Here is a 25,013-nt window from a genome sequence, read left to right as displayed (position 1 = left end):
TGTTGCATGGTGCGAGGCCAATAAGGCCCCAACAGAGGAATTTCAACTAGGTCGATTTCTGCATTTCCTGCAAGCAGGAGTGGATATGGGCCTAAAACTAGGCTCCATTAAAGTACAGATCTCGGCTCTGTCGATTTTCTTTCAAAAAGAACTAGCTTCAGTACCTGAAGTTCAGACTTTTGTAAAAGGAGTGCTGCATATTCAGCCCCCGTTTGTGCCTCCAGTGGCACCTTGGGATCTCAACGTGATGTTGAGTTTCTTAAAATCACATTGGTTTGAGCCACTAAAAACCGTGGATCTGAAATATCTCACTTGGAAAGTGGTCATGTTATTAGCCTTGGCTTCAGCCAGGCGAGTGTCAGAATTGGCGGCTTTATCATGTAAAAGCCCTTATCTGATTTTCCATATGGATAGGGCAGAGTTGAGGACTCGTCCCCAATTTCTCCCTAAGGTGGTGTCAGCGTTTCACCTGAACCAGCCTATTGTGGTGCCGGCGGCTACTAGTGAATTGGAGGACTCCAAGTTGCTAGACGTTGTCAGGGCCCTGAAAATATATGTTTCCAGGACGGCTGGAGTCAGAAAATCTGACTCGCTGTTTATCCTGTATGCACCCAACAAGCTGGGTGCTCCTGCTTCTAAGCAGTCTATTGCTCGCTGGATTTGTAGTACAATTCAGCTTGCACATTCTGTGGCAGGCATACCACAGCCAAAATCTGTAAATGCCCATTCCACAAGGAAGGTGGGCTCATCTTGGGCGGCTGCCCGAGGGGTCTCGGCTTTACAACTTTGCCGAGCAGCTACTTGGTCAGGGGCAAACACGTTTGCAAAATTCTACAAATTTGATACCCTGGCTGAGGAGGACCTTGAGTTCTCTCATTCGGTGCTACAGAGTTATCCGCACTCTCCCGCCCGTTTGGGAGCTTTGGTATAATCCCCATGGTCCTTACGGAGTTCCCAGCATCCACTAGGACGTTAGAGAAAATAAGAATTTACTCACCGGTAATTCTATTTCTCGTAGTCCGTAGTGGATGCTGGGCGCCCATCCCAAGTGCGGATTGTCTGCAATACTTGTAAATAGTTATTGTTAACTAAAGGGTTATTGTTGAGCCATCTGTTGAGAGGCTCAGTTGTTTTCATACTGTCAAACTGGATATAGTATCACGAGTTGTACGGTGTGATTGGTGTGGCTGGTAAGAGTCTTACCCGGGATTCTAAATCCTTCCTTATTATGTCAGCTCGTCCGGGCACAGTGTCCTAACTGAGGCTTGGAGGAGGGTCATAGTGGGAGGAGCCAGTGCACACCAGGTAGTCATAATTCTTTCTAGAGTGCCCAGCCTCCTTCGGAGCCCGCTATTCCCCATGGTCCTTACGGAGTTCCCAGCATCCACTACGGACTACGAGAAATAGAATTACCGGTGAGTAAATTCTTATTTTTAATGTTTTTGTTACCCTATGTTTATTATTCCTGAATCCAGAACTTTGTATTGCTCTGAAGACTCGTACATAGAACACTTAAACGCAATAAACAGAAGCTTCATCGCATTTAATCTGTGCATACTGGGGGTCATTCCGAGTTGATCGCACGTAGCAATTTTTTGCTGCTCGTGCAATCAACATGACACCGCCTATGGGGGAGTGTATTTTAGCATAGCAGGGCTGCGATCGCTTGTGCAGCCCTGCTATGCTAAAAAAGTTTCAAGCAAAACAAGACTAGCCCTGCAGCTTCTTACCCAGTGCGACGGATCCAGCGATGAAGGTCCCGGCTGTGATGTCAGATATTCGCCCCCCAAACGCCTGGACACGCCTGCGTTCACCTTACCACACCCAGGAAACGGTGAGTAGACGCCCCGATCCTCCTTCCCGCTTTCAATCTTCTTGCGATCGCGCCTGCGATCGCTTTCATCGGTCCTGGCATCATTGCCTGGCAACAGCTGTCGCTAGGCAACGACGCGCATGCGCAATATGGCCACCGTGCAGCCGCAGTTCCGACCCGTTCGCACCGCAGCGAAGAACCGATGTGTGCGAATGGTTCAGAATAACCCCCACTACTTACTATCACGTCTGAAGCACTAGCGGCCTATTGTAGACTAAAATGCAGCCTGACAAGTTCTTTTCATGTTCCTGAATTCTGCAGGCAAAAGCCCCAAACCGTAGTCTTGGCAAAAAAAGACCTGTTTGTGGACAGGTTCACCGGGCTTCTAATATTTGCTTGGACTATTAGTACCAAAGTACATTTAAAATACTTTGAGGATACCCATTTAATGCTTTAAAACAACGCTTGTGTGAGAGAGACCTCAGGCTATTGATTCTTTCATTGTCACAAATCTTTCAGGATTGAGAATGTGGTTTATACAGTAAAATATAAGATGATTACCTTTCACATTATTCAGGCATGCTAAACTCCAAGTTATGAGACAGCAGCCAATCTTTCCCACATTCCCATCCTAGCACAGGAATAACGGTCTCATTTAAGCAAGGGGTGGCGGCAGCACTATGGACAGATACAGTGGGGTAGATGTATTAACCCTGGAGAAGTGATAAATGGAAGGTGATAACGCACCAGCCAATCAGCTCCTGACATTTTTCAAATCTGTAATGATTGGCTGGTGCGTTATCACCCTGCACTTATCACTTTTTTTATCCCTTCTCCAGGCTTAATCCATCTGCCCCAGTGTGAGGTACCAATGTAAACACAGAGAGAGTAGACAGTAGAAGACTCTTGTTAGGGAGCACTCTAATACAGACAGACTGTTGTGGTGAAATACCAGTAACTAGATAAAATAAAAATACGTTAATAAATTCTCATTGAAAGGTAATTTACAGGAGTTCAGTTGATGCCGATATGTGTTAATCAATAACAAAGCCAAAATATAGAAAGAAAAATACACTGCTCAAAAAAATAAAGGGAACACTTAAACAACACAATGTAACTCCAAGTCAATCACACTTCTGTGAAATCAAACTGTCCACTTAGGAAGCAACACTGATTGACAATCAATTTCACATGCTGTTGCGCAAATGGAATAGACAACAGGTGGAAATTATAGGCAATTAGCAAGACACCCCCAATAAAGGAGTTGTTCTGCAGGTGGTGACCAGAGACCACTTCTCAGCTCCTATGCTTTCTGGCTGATGTTTTGGTCACTTTTGAAAGCTGGCGGTGCTTTCACTCTAGTGGTAGCATGAGACGGAGTCTACAACCCACACAAGTGGCTCAGGTAGTGCAGCTCATCCAGGATGGCACATCAATGCGAGCTGTGGCAAGAAGGTTTGCTGTGTCTGTCAGCGTAGTGTCCAGAGCATGGAGGCACTACCAGGAGACAGGCCAGTACATCAGGAGACATGGAGGAGGCCGTAGGAGGGCAACAACCCAGCAGCAGGACCGCTACCTCTGCCTTTGTGCAAGGAGGAACAGGAGGAGCACTGCCAGAACCCTGCAAAATGACCTCCAGCAAGCCACAAATGTGCATATGTCTACTCAAACGATCAGAAACAGACTCCATCAGGGTGGTATGAGGGCCCGACATCCACAGGTTAGGGTTGTGCTTACAGCCCAACACCGTGCAGGATGTTTGGCATTTGCCAGAGAACACCAAGATTGGCAAATTCGCCACTGGCGCCCTGTGCTCTTCACAGATGAAAGCAGGTTCTCACTGAGCATATGTGACAGACGTGACAGAGTCTGGAGACGCCAAGGAGAACGTTCTGCTGCCTGCAATATCCTCCAGCATGATCGGTTTGGCAGTGGGTCAGTAATGGTGTGGGGTGGCATTTCTTTTGGGGGCCGCACAGCCCTCCATGTGCTCGCCAGAGGTAGCCTGACTGCCATTAGGTACCAAGATGAGATCCTCAGACCCCTTGTGAGACCATATGCTGGTGCGGTTGGCCCTGGGTTCCTCCTAATGCAAAACAATGCTAGACCTCATGTGGCTGGAGTGTGTCAGCAGTTCCTGCAAGACGAAGGCATTGATGCTATGGACTGGCCCGCCCGTTCCCCAGACCTGAATCCAATTGAGCACATCTGGGACATCATGTCTCGCTCCATCCACCCACCACAGACTGTCCAGGAGTTGGCGGGTTCTTTAGTCCAGGTCTGGGAGGAGATCCCTCAGGAGACCATCCGCCACCTCATCAGGCGCATGCCCAGGCATTGTAGGGAGGTCATACAGACACGTGGAGGCCACACACACTACTGAGCTTCATTTTGACTTGTTTTAAGGACATTACATCAAAGTTGGATCAGCCTGTAGTGTGTTTTTCCACTTTAATTTTGAGTGTGACTCCAAATCCAGACCTCCTTGGGTTAATAAATTTGATCTCCATTGATAATTTTTGTGTGATTTTATTGTCAGCACATTCAACTATGTAAAGAACAAAGTATTTAATAAGAATATTTCATTCATTCAGATCTAGGATGTGTTGTTTAAGTGTTCCCTTTATTTTTTTGAGCAGTGTATATACACAATTTATAGCTCGAATGCTATCATGTAAGCCGGAATGGGTATATCTGTGGTCAAATAGTAGTCGCAATATAGCTATGATAATGTCATTATGCTGCAAAATGTATGACCATAATTTTTACTGCATAGATCCCAAAGGGAAAGAGTATTGCAGACCGTTGAATCATAGGTCAAAACCGAGGTACCAAATAGTGCTCTTAATAGTGACAAGTCAACAGGCGGCAATTAGTTGCAGTCCCAGTGTGTTCCAAGGTGGTCTCCCATCCAAGTACTGACCTGGCCCTCCACTGCTTGGCTTCCAAGATCAGATGAGATTGGGCATCTCCAGTGGGGTATGTCCGCAGATATTATGCCTGCCTTTATTGTCACTGTGTTTTTGATAGGTGAATGAGCACAAGGGGTAATGAGTATTCACAGTAAATGTGACTTATATGGACCACATGTTCAAATACTGAAAGAAATTGTTATTTTGTGTGTGGAAGAATATATCAACATGGATACCACAATACGAAAATTTGTACACAAAAAACAATCTTATATACCCACTATAAAGGACGGTTAGTCCACTATTATTACCAGTAGGCAGTAAATTGCATTAAAGTATCTGTGCAAAACCAATTCATTATTTTGCTCCTCTCATGTCTCACTTATGTCTCGTTTCTTACCATACGTATTAGAGTGCTCCCTAACAAGAGTCTTCTGCTTTCTACTCTCTCTGGGCGGTATTCAAATGCTATATCACACCCAATCTCCTTTCTAAAGTGATTTTTGGACTTTTTCATACTTTACGATCCACGTGGACTACGATTGGGAATAGTAACCTGAGCGAAGAACGAGCAAAGCAAGCCATGCGAGGCAACACTGTGCACTAATTGGGGTTCCCCGTCACTTTACGGAGAAAACAACACCAAAAAAGTAAAAAAAAAACCTCATGTTGACCTTTTGACCTGTCGCCCTAGTGACCCTGTCGACCTAATGCATGTCGACCAATAGTGGTCCACCTAATGGCTGTCGGCCTAAGTTGTGTCGCCCCAATGACCTATACCCGTGTGAAAGCGGTATAATTGTTTGCTGAAGTGGGAGATAAGATGTTGAGTGTGTGAGAATCAGGTTTGGGGCGGTATCCAATTAGCCGTAGTAAATTGACTCGCCTGGGGCTATCCTATTAGGCAGGTAAAACCTAATCCCTGATTAGTGAACATTTTTTCTGCGATAAGTGCCACAAAACCAGCTTTTCGTGGACACTGTGTGTTTTCTGCGATACGGTGTAATTTGCAGAACAAAACAATGGGCTCTAATTAGAGATGTGCGGGTTCGGATTTACTCGGTTCTTAACGCCAGAATTAACGCGAGTTCGGATTTATCCGGATTTTTCTTACTGGCTATCCAAAACACATGACATCCGAGAGCCAATAAGATTCTGTTTTGAGATCCAGGTAAATCCGAACTCGCACATCTCTAGATGTGATTGGATAGCCCGAATTGACTCTCTGGCTTTTATCGAGATAAAAGAGCATTTTTTGTGTGCCTAATCTCATACCCCCATTAGAGTGTACGCTCTATTGTGACACGGATTGATGTGGATGATCAAATATTCTCTGTAGAACACTGAGTAATGTGGTGGCACTATGTGAATAAATCCATCTAAGTAGCCTCCCACCCCATATTTACATGTTATGTAGTCAAAAGATAATACTCGTATGACTGACGGAATGCTGCGGCAGTGTATATATTTCATTTGCATCATTACATACGAAGCTCTTAAATCTCACGCAACAACGCAAGCTACAAGCAACATGTGCCGTTGCCTCTATCTGTCTGCAGCCCGTTTAGGTTGAAATATGCAATTATTTAAAAAAAAAAAAAAACACATTAAACACTTACTGTAATAAATACAAGACCACAAAATGACTAGCGGGGAGATTTAAAAAAAAAAGCCACTTGCGCTTTAAGGAATTTATCAATGATCATATTCCACAAATAAAGGAACACAGACTGTAGCCCCTTTCTCTGCTAGTAATAAAAAAAAAACCACTGGTGCAGATTTACTGGTAAAGGAGTTTTAACTGTAATACTGTGCAATGGTAGGTTATTTTGTGTTCAAGAGCTACATTTATCACAAAAATGATGATATACAAATCACTTCCATATCACAGAATGTTCTTGGTCAAAATTGGCTTGAGGCAAGTGATATCTTCGAGTAAACAGTATATGAAGACCATATCTTAAAATGATAGATCACCTAATTTTATTCTGACAGTGGTTTTTGCCGCAACAAACATCTGTCATTGAAATACCAATTCAGAGATATGGAAGCCAAATTGTACAGCTTTCCAAGTATTTGTCAATCTGCACTTATAAAAAGTACTGCTTATTTCTATGTACATATATTTCCTCCTATATATTTTTTTTTTTCTTGTAAAAAAAATATGGGGACTGGCGTGAAGCTAATATAAACAGACACTGTCAGTAATTTCGGCAACCTATGTGATTTGAGGTTTTAGTACTTGGCATCAATTACTCTATTTTTATTTGGCTTTCATACTTTTGGTTTAGCAGTGTAGCTTGCAAGTTTAATAAATAATGTACTATGCAAAAAAATGCTATTGTTACTGCTAGTGTATATAGTGGTTTTCGCACCATCTCTCATTGTCCCCGAGGATGTAGGAAGGTGGTGGATGACATTTCCAGAGTAGGAAGGGTCCGTAACGTCCCGCAAGCGATTTACAATGATGATACTTTATTTCATGTGATACCTGCAGTTATTTGATATTTTTGTGTGTAAGCAGGTTGAGCAAATGCCCACAGATTGGGAGAGATTTATCAAAGATTGGAGAGAGATAAAGTACAAGCCAACCAGCTCCTAACTGTCATCTTTCAAACACAGGGGCATATGTATTAAGCCTGGAAAAGTGATTAAGCTGTGATAAGTGGAAGGTGATAACACACCAGCCAATCAGCTCCTAACTGCAATTTACATATTGGATCTGATTGGCTGGTGCGTTATCAACTTCCGCTTATCACTGCTTTATTACTACTTTATCACTTCTCAAGGCTTAATACATCTGCCCCAGTGCCTGTAAAATGACAGAAGGTGATTGGTTGGTACTTTACCTCTCCAAGCTTTGATAAGTCTCCTCCTGTGTTTTATAAATGGCCTGTTTGTACTGGCTGTGGCTCTCACCCAATCAGCTGCTTCTCTTTCATGGTTTTTGTTAGTGGGTAATTAAATCTGCCCCTGCTAATAGATGTTGACTCTTCGTGCACCAGTCATGTCACTGGTTTCTAGTACATCTATAAGCTATATTCAAATTCATTTTGCTTCAGCCCAAAAAGATGGCCGCCTCTTCCGCACGAGGACCACAGGTGCACTTTAAGGTGAACAAATGGCATTTGTCTAACAAGATGTTACACTGCTGCTTTTATCATTTCAGTTAAATAAGTGCATCAGAGCGATGCTTTCGAAATAATTGATATTTTGTATAAATTTCATAGAGCCAACCTCATGCATTTCATATTCTCAGCCAAATCAATATCAATAGATGATACTTTACTAAAACTTGTTATGTGTGCTTGAGAGGGAATGTATGAGCCGCTTCCATTGATCTTTTTACCTCTTCACTTTCCAGGAAAAAAATCAAGTTCAACACAGATTACCAGCAGGGTGTCAATGGAGATGTATGAGCCTTGGGTTTAACAAAATGCAGGAGAAAATAATTTTCAAATAGATATTCTGCTTTGAAAGTCTGACATGTTAAATGTGACAATAATGTGACTTTGTAGCCTTTCACACCTCTCTTTTTCTATATATTTTATTTATCGTTTTACCTGCGTGCAAACTAAATAGACTTTTTAGCCGAGGCTTATTGTCAAATGTTGGTCATAGTTTACGTATATTTCTGGAAATTTACCAAAAGACTATGGGAGTAATTCCAAGTTGATCGCAGCAGGAATTTTGTTAGCAGTTGGGCAAAACCATGTGCACTGCAGGGGAGGCAGATTTAATGTGCAGAGAGAGTTAGATTTGGGTGTGGTGTGTTCAATCTGCAATCTAATTTGCAGTGTAAAAATAAAGCAGACAGTATTTACCCTGCACAGAAATAAAATAACCCACCCAAATCTAACTCCTTCTGCACATGGTATATCTGCCTCCCCTGCAGTGCACATGGTTTTGCCCAACTGCTAACAAAATTCCTGCTGCGATCAACTTGGAATTACCCCCTATATTTGCTGCACTATGGGAGCATCCAACAGGGAGTTTAATATGGAAACTTCGATATAAAGTCACTTAGTAGGGTGTTGGGTCACCGCATAAGGCTGGTAAGTTGGAATTAAGCAGCGGTGGGCTTTAAGAAGACTGACCCTCAACTAACACGATATATGTTTTAGAAAGCTGTCTCGGTTTTTGTTTCAGGGTTTCCCATAAATGCTCAGTTGGGTCATTCTTTGGCATTACATACGAAAAACATCCTCAAACCACTAGGTGATCACACATGCCCTGTGGATGGGGGGGCTGTTAATACATACTGTAGGTCCGTGAACTTTTCACAGAGTCTATGGGGGATATTCCGTTACCCACGGTATATTACCGCGGATAATGGTATCGCTTTGAGTTATCCTATTAGCATCGGGGCTTCCGATACCTGCATCAGTGCTTAACAGCCGGCTTCCACAGCTGCTCCCGTTTTCCGATATTTCCGAGTCTGCTCCTGTCCCGTCACATGACCCCCGCCTGGCTGAGGGAACACGAAGCAGTGTGGGGGGGGGGGGATGGGGGAGGAGATTTGCGTCCACAAGGACAGACTTCTGTGCACCCTCCCTGCAATCTCCTGCTGTTGCTGCAGCGGCTGCGATGGGACACTGTCTGGAGGGATGGCCACAACTTATCAGGGATCTTCCTTTCCCTGCCTCAGGCAGACGAAGCAAAATCCATGATAAGTGCTAGCTTTTTGGGGCTGCGGCGGCGAAAACACAGGTTTCACTGAACCCGTGTGTTTTTAGTAAAAAAAATATTTTTTCACGGAAAATCTAACTGAATACCCTGTAAAAAACAATCATTGAAAAATTACTGTATTTCACTCCCAATGTTTCATCGTGGGTAATTTAGATACAATCCCACGTATTCCGTTATCACATTCAATTAACGTGTGTTAAACAGGGGATCAGGTGAAAAAGGGACTGGAATTGAATAGCCCCAGCCGATAAAGCCAGAGGCTGCAGAGTTAACTTAATGGGGCCAATTGAAGTCTCCCCTCATTGTGTGTTTTGTAGATAAAGGTTTACTTTTAAGTGTGTGTGTGTATATATGTGTGTATATATATATATATATATATATACATAATATTTTTTTTTGTTTTTTTGTTACAATGTCTATATTGCAGCGCTGGCACCTAGTCTGAATGCATGTCGTGCTTATCATAAGGCCGTAATATGATCGGCTTTCTGAAATGACACAAGCAATATCCTCTGTAATAAACAGTCTTCTGTCTAATGAGCAGCCTTAAGGCATCTTCACATGCATGAGCTTATTATAAATGAACAACATAATCTGTAAGTCCGTGATGTCGTGGTTCCTATCTCTGAACTTTGTACAAAAGAGATTTTATAAAAGAAATAAAAAAAAAAGGGAATAAATATCCTTTGTGTTTTACATGGTGGCGTTTTAAAACATTGTGTTTCTGCATTATACGACCTGAAGAAGGAAGGAAGGAAGGATAAAGAATCAAGGGGGCGATATTTTATGAAAAATGCAAAAGACAGGAAAGTCAGCCTGAGATTATTTTTTTTTCTTCCCTTCTTTTCTTGGCATATTATTTTCCAATGTTTCGATCAATTTGTCTGTCAGGCATGCTGTGAGGTGGAAGAGGCCAGCAAAAGCAATTTAGCTCGCCGGGTTCAAAACAAGAATGTTTTTAGGAAACCGTGTCGCACATTATTTCTTCATATTAGAAGTGCAGTTTTTATTTGACGGTCATATTAAGAAGTTAGCAAATGATATCAATCAACAGTCCGCTCGAATCGTCTGCCGGTTCTCTATCCATAATAGTACACTGTGGATAGATCGTAACAAATTTATCTCTCTCTTATTATTATTTTTTTTATAATCATTATTACACCACATACACCCCCCCTCTGACAACATGGCTTTTTTTCTGTTTGATTGTTCATTAAACTATTCAATGTGCATTTTAATTGATTGTACCCCAGTGACATCACGCTGAATCATATTGCTTACGAACATTATTGACCTAGCCTTAACTTTAATTAAGCTATGATTTTCCTGTGCTATACGCTTCACCGTTTGACAAACATATCACAAGTGATGCTTAAATTAAATATTTTGTAGAGGTGGCACACACATAATCTATGAATTGTCAGCATACTAGGTGCGTTTAAATTGCTGTGTATGTGTGCAGGCGTTCTGGTAATTTATTTCTGTAGAAAACGACGCTTATGTAGTAAATATAAACACCACAGATCAAATGGGTAATGTAAGCACAGATTCCAATTTGTTCCAACATTTGTTTTGCCAATTTTCATTATTAAACGTGTATATCATTTTGTTTTGATAGCTGTAGTTTTTTAAACATGCATTTTTATTTCATAATATGTTGTTACTGCTGTGTTGAGCGCTTTTTGTATTTGTTACATTTTTGTAAACTTTAGTTAACTGTTGTTTTGCTGACCTTTTTTAATGTGTGCTCTTTAAGTAGCTGTTTAAATGCAAAAGCAAAAAAATTAAACTTTGTAGTGACAGTTGTAATGAACAAAGGGGCTGATTCAGCATCAGCTGCAGAAGCGCGGATATTGCTATTTGCCAATTTCCACACTTCTGCGCATGTGCGCACGGCGGTGCGCCCATGTGCGAAGTCTTAAACTGCGATTGCACTCAATCGCAGTTTAAGAGCCAGTGGGAGGCGTGATGGTGCTTCAACATCACGTTTTGTGGGCACAGTTGTGTCCGGACTGTTTGCGGGGCGGACCACTGCGACTCGAAAGATGTATGCCCTCTGACTGCATTCGTAGCTAGGCTGCGTAGGCTCGGGGCAACCCTAATCATACTAAAGCATCGCTGTATAGCATGTTCGCCGCATGTCGGCCTTGCTCTGTGCTGGGCGTCCCAGCCCCCCCGCATGCTAGCGAAAATAGTTGTAGTTTTGCTACTTTTAGCAGAATTACAACTCATGTTGAATTGGGCCCAAAGTTGATTGCGGCTCACACAATGGTGGTCATTCCGAGTTGTTCGCTCGCTAGCTACTTTTAGCAGCAATGCAAACGCAAAGCCGCCGCCCTCTGGGAGTGTATCTTAGCATAGCAGAGTTGCTAACGAAAGATTAGCAATTCTGCTATTAAGTTTTTCCTTCCAGTTTCTGAGTAGCTCCAGACCTACTCCTAGATTGCGATCACCTCAGTCCGTTTAGTTCCTTGTTTGACGTCACAAACACGCCCAGTGTCCGGCCAGCCACTCCCCCGTTTCTCCAGCCACGCCTGCGTTTTCTGCTGGCACGCCTGCGTTTTTTTAGCACACTCCTGGAAAACGCTCAGTTACCACCCAGAAACACCCACTTCCTGTCAATCATTCTCCGATCAACAGAGCGACTGAAAAGCTTTATTCGCCCGTGAGTAAAATTAGCATAGTTTTGTGTAAAAATACTTAGCGCGTGCGCCGTGCAGTGCATATTCATGCGCAGAACTTCCGGATTTTAGCCTATTAGCAAATCTGCTAAAAATAGCAGCGTGCGAACAACTCGGAATGACCACCAATGTTCCTAGGGATTATGTAGGGTGGTTGTTGTAGCTTGTCATCTTGTGTATATGTTAGTATTTATGTTGGGTTGTTTTTATCTCTTGAATCATTGTGTGTATTATGTATATTCCAAAAAGCACAGAATTGACAGGTAGGGCTCCCTCAGGTGCGGTTGCACCTGAGACCATCACTGCAAAGTACAGTTTTTGTGAATGGGTCCTACGGCATAGGACGCAGGCTGGCATAAGACTGTCATTGAATGTCAGTCTGAGACCGTTTCTGGAGGGGAGGTGGTGGCAAAGGGCTCAGTTTGCAAAATTGGAGGCGTGTTGACACCGTCTAGGGAGTGGGAAAGGGCCAGGGATCTCCATTGTAGGAATGGAGATTTCCTGGCCTCTGCGACGGGCAGCTTGTGTGGCACCGAGCGTGAGCGATTCGATGCTGCATCCTATGATGCAGCTCGGATCTCTAGTGCACAAGGAGGTATCTGCATGTACTGTAATAGATGCATTTAAATGCAGAGCGATCACTAGCTAATGCAAACGTGAATGACCCCCGTAGAGTGGACAATTTGGATTTAGGTTACATTTGACATACCGTATATACTCGAGTATAAGTCGACCCGTATATAAGCCGAGGCACCTAATTTCTCTAACGTCCTAAGTGGATGCTGGGGACTCCGTAAGGACCATGGGGAATAGCGGCTCCGCAGGAGACTGGACACATCTAAAGAAAGCTTTAGGACTATCTGGTGTGCACTGGCTCCTCCCCCTATGACCCTCCTCCAAGCCTCAGTTAGATCTCTGTGCCCGAACGAGAAGGGTGCACACTAGGGGCTCTCCTGAGCTTCTTAGTGAAAGTTTTAGATTAGGTTTTTTATTTTCAGTGAGACCTGCTGGCAACAGGCTCACTGCATCGAGGGACTAAGGGGAGAAGAAGCGAACTCACCTGCGTGCAGAGTGGATTGGGCTTCTTAGGCTACTGGACATTAGCTCCAGAGGGACGATCACAGGCCCAGCTTGGATGGGTCCCAAAGCCGCGCCGCCGGCCCCCTTACAGAGCCAGAAGGCAGAAAAGGTCCGGAAAATCGGCGGCAGAAGACGTCCTGTCTTCAACAAGGTAGCGCACAGCACTGCAGCTGTGCGCCATTGCTCTCAGCACACTTCACACTTCGGTCACTGAGGGTGCAGGGCGCTGGGGGGGGGCGCCCTGAGACGCAATAAAAACACCTTGGATGGCAAAAAAATGCATCACATATAGCTCCTGGGCTATATGGATGCATTTAACCCCTGCCAGAATCCATAAAAAAGCAGGAGAAAAGTCCGTGAAAAAGGGGCGGGGCCTATCTCCTCAGCACACTGGCGCCATTTTCCCTCACAGCTCCGTTGGAGGGAAGCTCCCTGTCTCTCCCCTGCAGTCACTACACTACAGAAAGGGTTAAAAAAAGAGAGGGGGGCACTAATTAGGCGCAGTATTAACTATACAACAGCTATAAGGGGAAAAACACTTATATAAGGTTATCCCTGTATATATATAGCGCTCTGGTGTGTGCTGGCAAACTCTCCCTCTGTCTCCCCTAAGGGCTAGTGGGGTCCTGTCCTCTATCAGAGCATTCCCTGTGTGTGTGCTGTATGTCGGTACTTTTGTGTCGACATGTATGAGGAGAAAAATGATGTGGAGACGGAGCAGATTGCCTGTAATAGTGATGTCACCCCCTAGGGGGTCGACACCTGAGTGGATGAACTGTTGGAAGGAATTACGTGACAGTGTCAGCTCTGTATAAAAGACAGTGGTTGACATGAGACAGCCGGCTACTCAGCTTGGGCCTGTCCAGACGTCTCATAGGCCGTCAGGGGCTCTAAAGCGCCCGTTACCTCAGATGGCAGATATAGACGCCGACACGGATACTGACTCCAGTGTCGACGGTGAAGAGACGAATGTGACTTCCAGTAGGGCCACACGTTACATGATTGAGGCAATGAAAAATGTTTTACACATTTCTGATAATACGAGTACCACCAAAAAAAGGGGTATTATGTTCGGTGAGGAAAAACTACCTGTAGTTTTCCTGAATCTGAGAAATTAAATGAGGTGTGTGATGATGCGTGGGTTTCCCCCGATAACAACGGATAATTTCTAAAATGTTATTGGCATTATATCCTTTCCCGCCAGAGGTTAGGGTGCGTTGGGAAACACCCCCTAGGGGGGATAAAGCGCTCACACGCTTGTAAGGGCTCTACCTTCGCCTGAGATGGCCGCCCTTAAGGATCCTGCTGATAGAAAGCAGGAGGGTATCCTAAAAGGTATTTACACACATACTGGTGTTGTACTGCGACCAGCAATCGCCTCAGCCTGGATGTGCAGTGCTGGGTTGGCGTGGTCGGATTCCCTGACTGAAAATATTGATACCCTAGATAGGGACAGTATATTTTTGCCTATAGAGCATTTAAAAGATGCATTTTTATATATGCGTGATGCACAGCGGAATATTTGCCGACTGGCATCAAGTCTAAGCGCGTTGTCCATTTCTACCAGTAGAGGGTTATGGACACGTCAGTGGTCAGGTGATGCGTATTCCAAACGGCATTTGGAAGTATTGCTTTATTAAGGGAGGAGTTATTTGGGGTCGGTCTTTCAGACCTGGTGGCCACGGCAACAGCTGGGAATTCCACGTTTGTACCCCAGGTCGCCTCTCAACATGAGAAGACGCCGTATTATCAGGCGCAGTCTTTTCGTGGACAAGCGGGCAAAAGGTTCCTCATTTCTGCCCCGTGACAGAGGGAGAGGAAAAAGGCTGCAGAAATCAGCCAGTTCCCAGGAACAGAAACCCTCTCCCACCTCTGCCAAGCCCTCAGTATACGCTGGGGCTTTACAAGCAGAATCAGGCACGGTGGGGGGCCCGTCTCAATGAATTTCAGCGCGCAGTGGGCTCACTCGCAAGTAGACCCCTGGATCCTTCAGGTGATATCTCAGGGGTACAAATTAGAATTCGAGACGTCTCCCCCTCGCCGTTTCCTAAAGTCGGCTTTACCGATGTCTCCTTCTGACAGGGAGACAGTTTTGGAAGCCATTCACAAGCTGTATTCCCAGCAGGTGATAATCAAGATACCCCTCCTGCAACAGGGAACAGGGTATTATTCCACACTGTTGTGGTACCGAAGCCGGACGGCTCGGTGAGACCGATTCTAAATCTAAAATCTTTGAACACTTACGTACAGAGGTTCAAATTCAAGATTGAGTCACTCAGAGCAGTGATTGCGAACCTGGAAGAAGGGGACTACATGATGTCTCGGGACATCAAGGATGCTTACCTTCATGTCAAAATTTACCCTTCTCACCAAGGGTACCTCAGGTTTATGGTACAGAACTGTCACTATCAGTTCAGACGCTGCCGTATGGAACACGGCACCCCGGGTCTTTACCAAGGTAATGGCCGAAATGATGATATTCCTTCGAAGGAAGTGAGTTTTAGTTATCCCTTCCTTGGACAATTCCCTGATAAGGGTAAGATCCAGGGAACAGTTGGAGGTCGGTGTAGCACTATCTCAGGTAGTGTTGCGGCAGCACGATTGGATTCTCAATATTCCAAAATTGCACCTGGTTCCGACGACGTGTCTTCTGTTCCTAGGGATGATCTTGGACACAGTCCAGAAAAAGGTGTTTCTCCCGGAGGAGAAAGCCAGGGAGTTATCCGAGCTAGTCAGGAACCTCCTAAAACCGAGCCAAGTCTCAGTGCATCAATGCACAAGGGTTCTGGGTAAAATGGTGGCTTCCTACGAAGCAATCCCATTCGGCAGATTCCACGCAAGAACTTTCCAGTGGGACCTGCTGGACAAATGGTCCGGATCGCATCTTCAGATGCATCAGCGGATAACCCTGTCACCAAGGACAAGGGTGTCCCTCCTGTGGTGGTTGCAGAGTGCTCATCTTCTAGAGGGCCGCAGATTAGGCATTCAGGACTGGGTCCTGGTGACCACGGATGCCAGCTTGCGAGGCTGGGGAGCAGTCACACAGGGAAGGAATATCCAGGGCTTATGGTCAAGCCTGGAGACATCACTTCACATAAATATCCTGAAGCTAAGGGACAATTACAATGCTCTAAGCTTAGCAAGACCTCTGCTTCAAGGTCAGCCGGTGTTGATCCAGTCGGACAACATCACGGCAGTCACCCACATAAACAGACAGGGTGGCACAAGAAGCAGGAGGGCAATGGCAGAAGCTGCAAGGATTCTTCGCTGGGCGGAAAATCATGTGATAGCACTGTCAGCAGTATTCATTCCGGGAGTGGACAACTGGGAAGCAGACTTCCTCAGCACGACCTCCACCCGGGAGAGTGGGGACTTCACCCAGAAGTCTTCCACATGATTAAAAACTTGACAGGTATTGCGCCAGGTCCAGGGACCCTCAGGCAATAAGCTGTAGACGCTCTGGTAACACCGTGGGTGTACCAGTCAGGGTATGTGTTCCCTCCTCTGCCTCTCATACCCAAGGTACTGAGATTGATAAGATGGAGAGGAGTAAGCACTATATTCGTGGTTCCGGATTGGCCAAGAAGGACTTGGTAACCGGAACTTCAAGAGATGCTCACGGAGGATCCGTGGCCTCTACCTCTAAGAAGGGACCTGCTCCAGCAAGGACCCTGTCTGTTCCAAGACTTACCGCGGCTGCGTTTGACGGCATGGCGGTTGAACGCCGGATCCTGAAGGAAAAAAGGCATTCCGGATGAAGTCATCCCTATCCTGATCAAAGCCAGGAAGGATGTAACCGCAAAAACATTATCACCGCAATTGGCGAAAATATGTTGCGTGGTGCGAGGCCAGTAAGGCCCGACGGAGGAAATTCAACTGGGTCGATTCCTACATTTCCTGCAAACAGGAGTGTCTATGGGCCTGAAATTGGGGTCCATTAAGGTTCAAATTTCGGCCCTGTCAATTTTCTTCCAAAAAGAACTAGCTTCAGTCCCTGAAGTTCAGACGTTTGTAAAAGGGGTACTGCATATACAGCCTCCTTTTGTGCCTCCAGTGGCACTTTGGGATCTCAATGTAGTTTTGGGTTCCAAAAGTCACAGTTTGAACCACTTAAATCTGTGGAGTTAAAATATCTCACATGGAAAGTGGTCATGCTGTTGGCCCTGGCCTGGGCCAGGCGCGTGTCAGAATTGGCGGCTTTATCCTGAAAAAGCCCTTATCTGATTTTCCATTCGGACAGGGCGGAATTGAGGACTCGTCCTCAGTTTCTCCCCAAGGTGGTTTCAGCGTCTCACCTGAACCAACCTATTGGTGGTGCCTGCGGCTACTAGGGACTTGGAGGCCTCCAAGTTGCTAGACGTGGTCAGTGCCCTGAAAATATATGTTTCCAGGACGGCTGGAGTCAGGAAATCTGACTCGCTGTTTATCCTGTGTGCACCCAACAAGCTGGGTGCTCCTGCTTCTAAGCAGACTATTGCTCGTTGGATTTGTAGTACAATTCAGCTTGCACATTCTGTGGCAGGCCTGCCACAGCCAAAAATCTGTAAATGCCACTCCACATCGGCTGCCCGAGGGGTCTCGGCTTTACAACTTTGCCGAGCAGCTACTTGGTCAGGAGCAAATACGTTTGTAAAATTCTACAAAATTGATATCCTGGCTGAGGAGGACCTGGAGTTCTCTCATTTGGTGCTGCAGAGTCATCCGCACTCTCCCGCCCGTTTGGGAGCTTTGGTATAATCCCCATGGTCCTTACGGAGTCCTCAGCATCCACTTAGGACGTTAGAGAAAATAAGAATTTACTTACCGATAATTCTATTTCTCATAGTCCGTAGTGGATGCTGGGCGCCCATCCCAAGTGCGGATTGTCTGCAATACTTGTACATAGTTATTGTTACAAAAATCGGGTTATTATTGTTGTGAGCCATCTTTCAGAGGCTCCTCTGTTATCATGCTGTTAACTGGGTTCAGATCACAGGTTATGCGGTGTGATTGGTGTGGCTGGTATGAGTCTTACCCGGGATTCAGAATCCTTCCTTATTGTGTACGCTCGTCCGGGCACAGTATCCTAACTGAGGCTTGGAGGAGGGTCATAGGGGGAGGAGCCAGTGCACACCAGATAGTCCTAAAGCTTTCTTTAGATGTGCCCAGTCTCCTGCGGAGCCGCTATTCCCCATGGTCCTTACGGAGTCCCCAGCATCCACTACGGACTATGAGAAATAGAATTATCGGTAAGTAAATTCTTATTTTTACCCCAAAAACCTGGGAAAACTTATTCACTCGAGTATAAGCCTAGGGTGGGAAATGCAGCTCTAGCCGTACACAGCCCTCAGTGCCAGATATGCCCTCATACTGCCAGATATGCCCCCACAGTGCCAGATATGCCCCCACAGTGCCAGATATGCCTGATATGCCCCACAGTGCCAGATGTGCCAGATATGCCCCACAGTGCCAGATGTGCCTGATATGACCCACAGTGCCTGATATGCCCCCACAGTGCCAGATGTGCCCCACAGTGCCAGATGTGCCAGATATGCCCCACAGTGCCTGATATGCCCCCACAGTGCCAGATGTGCCCCACAGTGCCAGATGTGCCTGATATGCCCCACAGCGCCAGATGTGCCTGATATGCCCCACAGTGCCTGATATGCCCCACAGTGCCAGATGTGCCTGATATGCCCCACAGTGCCTGATATGCCCCACAGTGCCTGATATGCCCCACAGTGCCAGATACTTACCCTCCGTCGCTCCCGCGCTGTCTTCTGAATGAGGGACACGGAGAGCGCAGCGCGCGGCTCTCCTGTGTCCCTCCTGCATCTCGGGCGGCAGCGGCGTGTGTTAAAGGAGGTGCCGGTTCGTGCACTTCCTTTAACACTCAGACGCCGCTGCTGCTGGAGATGCAGGAGGGACACAGGAGAGCCGCGCGCTGCGCTCTCTGTGTCCCTCAACGCTGACTCGATTATAAGCCGAGGTGGCTTTTTCAGCACAAAAAAACGTGCTGAAAAAGTCGGCTTATAATTGAGTATATACGGTACTTAACATTTCACAATTCGGGGTTTCAACTTTGCTCAGGGAGAGTGGAACAATCCATCATTCGAGCATGGTGCTGCTTTACAAATGGCCTCCTCACTATTTATGCCGCTAAAGCGCAAATGTTCTTTACAAGCATGTTAGGCTGATGTACTGAACGTTTACTTTATTACTTAGTAAAATACTAAATAATAGTTAATAAGTTTGGTCCCTCCAAACCTTTGGGTGTAGCGGTCAGCAACTATGTGTGTTTTGTGCCCTTTTTCTGATTGCATATTACTATGGGCTTTTATTGTCTGCCCTACTATGTTAGTATATCACGGTTTTGGTATGAATGGTCGACCATGTTATGGTCGACCACTATTGGTCGACCATGTTATGGTCGACCACTATTGGTCGACATTGGCATGATCGACACGTGAAAGGTCGACATGCATTTAAAAAAAAAACTTTTTTTGGTGTTATTTTCTGCATAAAGTGACGGGGAACCCCAATTAGTGCACCGCGTCCCCTCGCATGGCTCGCTTCGCAATCGTAGTCCACGTGGATCGTAAAGTATGGAAAAGTTCCCCAAAAGAAAACAAATGTGAAAAACTCATGTTGACCTTTTCATGTGTCGACCATGCGCCCATGTCAATGTCGACCAATAGTGGTTGACCTAATGAATGTCGACCATAACATGGTCGACCATCCAAACGGAGACCGTATATCACTATGCATAATAGATGAATTGAGACGCCTTCAATACAGCTACCACTAAATCACTGTACCTGTCCTTCCTGCTGCTCCCTCTCCATGCTCTGAGTTATTTTACTCTCCACTGTGCTGCCAGTACTGTGCAAGCTACATGAAAGGAGCAGACCTTTGTAACATTTTAGCTGTTTACAATGAAAGTTCTCCCTGCACCTGGCAATTGGTAGCAAATGTTCCTTTCTGTTCTAGAACACAATCACATAAATACATAGTTGGTGCAGTAAGTACACCAGTGAGGTTTTGTGCTGGAAACGTGTGATGTGAACATGAATTGGTAACTGGTGGTGGGTGCAGTTGTTAGTTGAGAATTGTGGTACTCGGTTGGTTGTTCCTGTCTGCATAACCTATACCTCTGGCAAATTAATTTCCCTAGCGCCCGCCACCCTACATCCAATTCTATTAGTTGCGTAAAGCAAGGGTAGTTTTGGAGCAGTGGGGCAGATGTATTAACCTGGAGAAGGCATAAGGAAGTGATAAACCAGTGATATGTGCAAGGTGATAAAGGCACCAGCCAATCAGCTCCAATATGTAAATTAACAGTTAGGAGCTGATTGGCTGGTGCGTTTATCACCTTGCATTTATCACTGGTTTATCACTTCCTTATGCCTTCTCTAGGTTAATACATCTGCCCCATTGTTCTTTACTTGTAGTTGGTAGCAATACGTTCCCATCTTTGAACTATCTTACATAAATAGGTTAAATAAATTGCCACCATAACCCTAATGGTACTGTATACTAAGCTCTCCATTTTCCTTATGTACGGTTTCCTTGTCTTGCACCATGACCAATCTTCATGTGCTGACTGATCCAGAAGCCTAATAGTAATTTCTCCTGATGGAGAATTTCACAATATGACTGCTTTGACCAGGGCCGGATCTTGCCCTTGTGGCGCCCCGGGCAAAAATGGGGGCCTGGCTTCATATGGGGGCGTGGTCAGTTACGCCCCCATTTGTGCCCCCTGTAGCGCAGCTGAAAAAAATAAATAAAAATAAATAAAAGTATACTTACAATCCCCGCTCCTGATTCCAGACCTCCTCCTCCGCCGGCGCCGCTCTTCTCCTGGACTCGGATGGTTGTGTCTGTCCTCGGATCTATGGGAGAGACGTCATTACGTCTCTCCCATAGCACAGCATAGACACTAGAGGTCAATTATGACCCCTAGTGTCTCTGCCACTATGCTGTGCGGTGCGCGATGACGTCATTGCGCACCGCACAGCAAAGGTCCTCTCCATGAAGGGAAACTAGACGCTTAGCGTCTGGTTCCCTTCAAAGCGGGGGACCAGCGGCGGGCACAGTGGGGGGCACTGCAGAGGGCACAGTGGCGGATCTTGCCATGGTGCGGCGCCCTCCGGAGGGCGCCGGCGCCCTCCGGAAGGCAGCGCCCCGGGCAAAAGTACTGCTTGCCCGTGGCAAGATCCGGTACTGGCTTTGACACCTCTTGTGCTGAGAGCACTGATTGGGTAGTTGCCTTGGTATCCATTCCGTTCGTTCTCCAGTATTCATGTGCCAGGACTTTAAAATCCGCCTTTGGCAGATGGGGTGGTCTTCAGTATGCCGACTGACGGGATCCCGGCGCACAGTATACCGGCGCAGGGATCCCGACAGCCGGCATACCGACACTTATTCTCCCTCGTGGGGGTCCACGACTCCCCTGGAGGGAGAATACAATAGCGTGGCGCGCGCCACCGTGCCCATAGCATGGCGAGCCCGCAAGGGGCTCATTTGCGCTTGCCACACTGTCGGTAAGCCGGCGGTCGGGCTCCCGATGCCGGTATGCTGGTCGCCGGGAGCCCGACCGCCGGCATATCGTAGTGAACCCGGCAGATGAATAGACAGCTACAGAGGTATTGGTGGGTTAGATATAGTTATCCAAAAAGTTATTCAGCCTATAGTGAGACATCTTAGTACGGATGGTGTAATGGTTAGCATTACTGCCTCACAGCACTAACGTCATGGGTTCGATTCCCACCATGGCCCTAACTGTGTGGAGTTTGTATATTCTCCCCGTACTTGCGTGGGTTTCCTCCGGGTACTCCGGTTTCCTCCCACAATCCAAAAAATATACTGGTAGGTTAATTGGCTCCCAACAAATATTAACCCTAGTGTGAATGTGTGTGTGTGTACATGTGATAGGGAATATAGATTGTAAGCTCCACTGGGGCAGGGACTGATGTGAATGGCCAAATATTCTCTGTACAGCGCTGCGGAATATGTGTGCGCTATATAAAGAACTGGTAATAAATAAATAAATAATCTTACTGTAACTGCACAGTTATGTCTAGCAGTATAACTTACTGAATGCTATCAGAATGGGCTATTATAAAAACCATGGTGTATCACTTTGAGATACTTCTGGCTGCGTTTTCTCTTTCATCATTGCCGTTATTCCTGCAGTCCCCAACACTCTGCTGTGAACACGTCAAAACTCATCCAGAATTGCAAAATGCGCCCGCAAATACATTTGCATTTTTGCGGATGATTCAAAGTCGGTTACATGCTCAAATTTGGAGCTGCGACTCCTTTTGCTTGGCCTCCCTTCCTTTGTCGTACCTGTTTGAGGTGAGCTGGGATTGAGAATGGAGGCGTGATTTCAGCGTGCATTGGCGAAATGTGAACTATACCTATACACAATGCTGCGACATTACAGTTAGTGACCAAATAGTAAGTACACACGTGGATTGGTGCATTAGCAGTACTTAGCGCAGCAGACGCAAATACAACTCTATACTGTAGAATATATGTGCAGGCTTCCCCTTCCCCAATTAAGCATGAAGCTTTCTTTGTTTTTTTGTCTGTAGATTAAAATAAATTAATTAATCGATTATCATTGTGAACTGTATCAGTCTTGCCAGGACAGTTCCTGTAGTAAATTGCTGTCTGTGAAATTTTTACTTCTGCGTTTCGGACCAGGCAGAGTTAATGTGGTTGAGAACCCATCTGGTTGCACGTGTGTAAGTGGCCTTTATCATTTAGGGAGCTGTGGAAATTTCCACAATTGTACCCTATAGACTAATAGGCTACAGTTGCTAATGCCGTCAAAGGATGGCATCACTGTCGGTTTGAAACATTCAACAAGATCACAATCCCCATAGAAACCTATAATGTATGCTCCGCCCTTTGAAGATATCGGCAATATCTGCTGCAGGTCCATGTGCTTACATTCCCCCTAAGGTTCACCTTGTAATCGACCCATGCACCTAGACACCCATACAAGTTGCATAATCTGCAGTAGAGATGTGCGGTTCCGTTTTCCTAAAATACACCGAAAAATAACGGTTCCCAGTAGAATAGAGTCCCAGATCGGAATCACTTTGGAGTTCCGAGTGGAACAGAGTCCCAGATTGGGTTTGTTGTCAGTTCAGAACTCGAAATTTATAAACCAAACTCGGGCTTGGGATTGCATGTAAACAGGGCCAAGTTACATGATCGTAGCTGTTTCATCAATACATTTTTTTTTTCCTTTATCGATTTTAAAGGAATCCAAAATGGAACCGAACCAAAACAGATGAGACTGGTTTTGGCAAAATCAAAATATGATGATGAATTAGAACCAAAACCAAAACATGGGGGGGTCCGCACATATTTCTACTATGCAGTTGTTCACTCTAGTATGAATGAGAGACAGCACCAATATCTTCCAGCATTGAAAAAAAAAAAGAAAAAGTTCGCTCTTATCTGATAGCTGTCACCTGCATTGCCTTCGGTCTGGTGATGCCACACCCACTTCTCGGTAGACCCCACCCTTTCAGGGCCTACAGGACTATTGAGAGATACAGTGAATCTATATACTCGTGGATCTGTCTGTGATGTTTTACCATACATCATATCAAAATAGTGTTATATTAATAAGGATGATGATGACTGAACAGTGAATGGAGTGCAGACCATGAGTACGGTATGTGCCATTACCTGGGGCCATTTTTGCCTAATGTATTGGAATATATATGTGAGATGGCGATATATTCGGCAGCACTGCATTAATGGCCCTAAACACAATGTAGGGGTATTTTTTTCTTTTTGGTCTTTTTTTTTTTTTCTTTTTCTTTTCATTTATCGGTTTACTAGATAGTGACGATGAGTAATTAGACAACAGTTTTTGCTGCAGGCCGCCCACAAAATAGATTTCTGTCTTGTCCTTGCAACTATTCATTAGGCTAAATGACACATTTGCCATTTTTATTTAAAGCACACCGTTCTAGTAGCAGATGCTTACTTGCTACTTTGTGTAGCTGGTTGGCTGCAGAATACACTGAATGCATGGTCTCCTGTTGAAACATTGGAGCATAGACTACACAGAGAGAGAATCACAGTAAGTGACTAGCTTGTTCCAGGCAGAAGGGGAACAATGTATCTCCTCTGTGCAGTATAGCGGCTCCCATTGTCTGGCTGCAGAGATGAGACATGTAGGAAGCCGCTGACTTTGTCAAGAGGAGGACTGTGAAGACATGATACCAGGGGAGCCGAGCAATGTGAGGATCATTGTAACCAGGGGAGATAAGAGGAAGGATCAAAGCATCAAGGCAAGGAGGGGGAGTTAAGAGTGTGGTGCCCTGGGCAACCCCAGGAGAGGAGGCTGGTAATGGAGTAGCCCAGGGGAGCCCAGGCAAGAGCACTGAATCAGCTGCTAAATGCAGGGGTAGGATTGGAGCAGGAGTGGGGACATAATGAACAATACAATGTGTCTTGTGGAATATTGCAGCGACAGCATATGATTGTTCTATTCGGTTGGGTCAGACTCGTTAGAGCAGTGTTGGGATGAAACAAGTTGCATGAATAAAAGTGCCCCTTAGTGTTCAGCATCTCACCACTGCCGCAGAACATGTTTATGCTAGAAGTCTATTCCATTTCGGAATAAAATCCTTGTTTCATAGAAAACTCCTGTGCAACTGTGGAACCTCTCTGAGTGTATAATAAGAAGCCTCTACATGACCAGTGCTGACAGTGGCTTCTATGCGCTAAGCCTTGGGGAGAGAGAAAGCACCAGCCAATCAGCTTCCAACTGTCATTTGTCAAACCGCCTGTAACATGGCAGTTAGAAGCTGATTGGCTGGTACTTTA

General features: G+C 45.5%; 1 protein-coding gene and 1 pseudogene across 4 annotated transcripts in view; one reads left to right on the top strand and one right to left on the bottom strand.

Annotated features, from left to right (window-relative positions):
- The window catches only part of MGMT (O-6-methylguanine-DNA methyltransferase), a 777,690-nt gene that overhangs the window by 172,643 nt on the left and 580,034 nt on the right, over positions 1–25,013 (top strand). The window lies entirely within an intron of this gene.
- On the bottom strand, positions 4,687–4,806 carry LOC134897485 (5S ribosomal RNA; annotated as a pseudogene).

This window comes from Pseudophryne corroboree, chromosome 3, assembly GCF_028390025.1.
Source record: "Pseudophryne corroboree isolate aPseCor3 chromosome 3, aPseCor3.hap2, whole genome shotgun sequence".
Classification (NCBI taxonomy): domain Eukaryota; kingdom Metazoa; phylum Chordata; class Amphibia; order Anura; family Myobatrachidae; genus Pseudophryne; species Pseudophryne corroboree.
The sequence above is the reverse complement of the archived record's forward strand: the minus strand, read 5'-3'. Positions and strand labels throughout refer to the sequence as shown.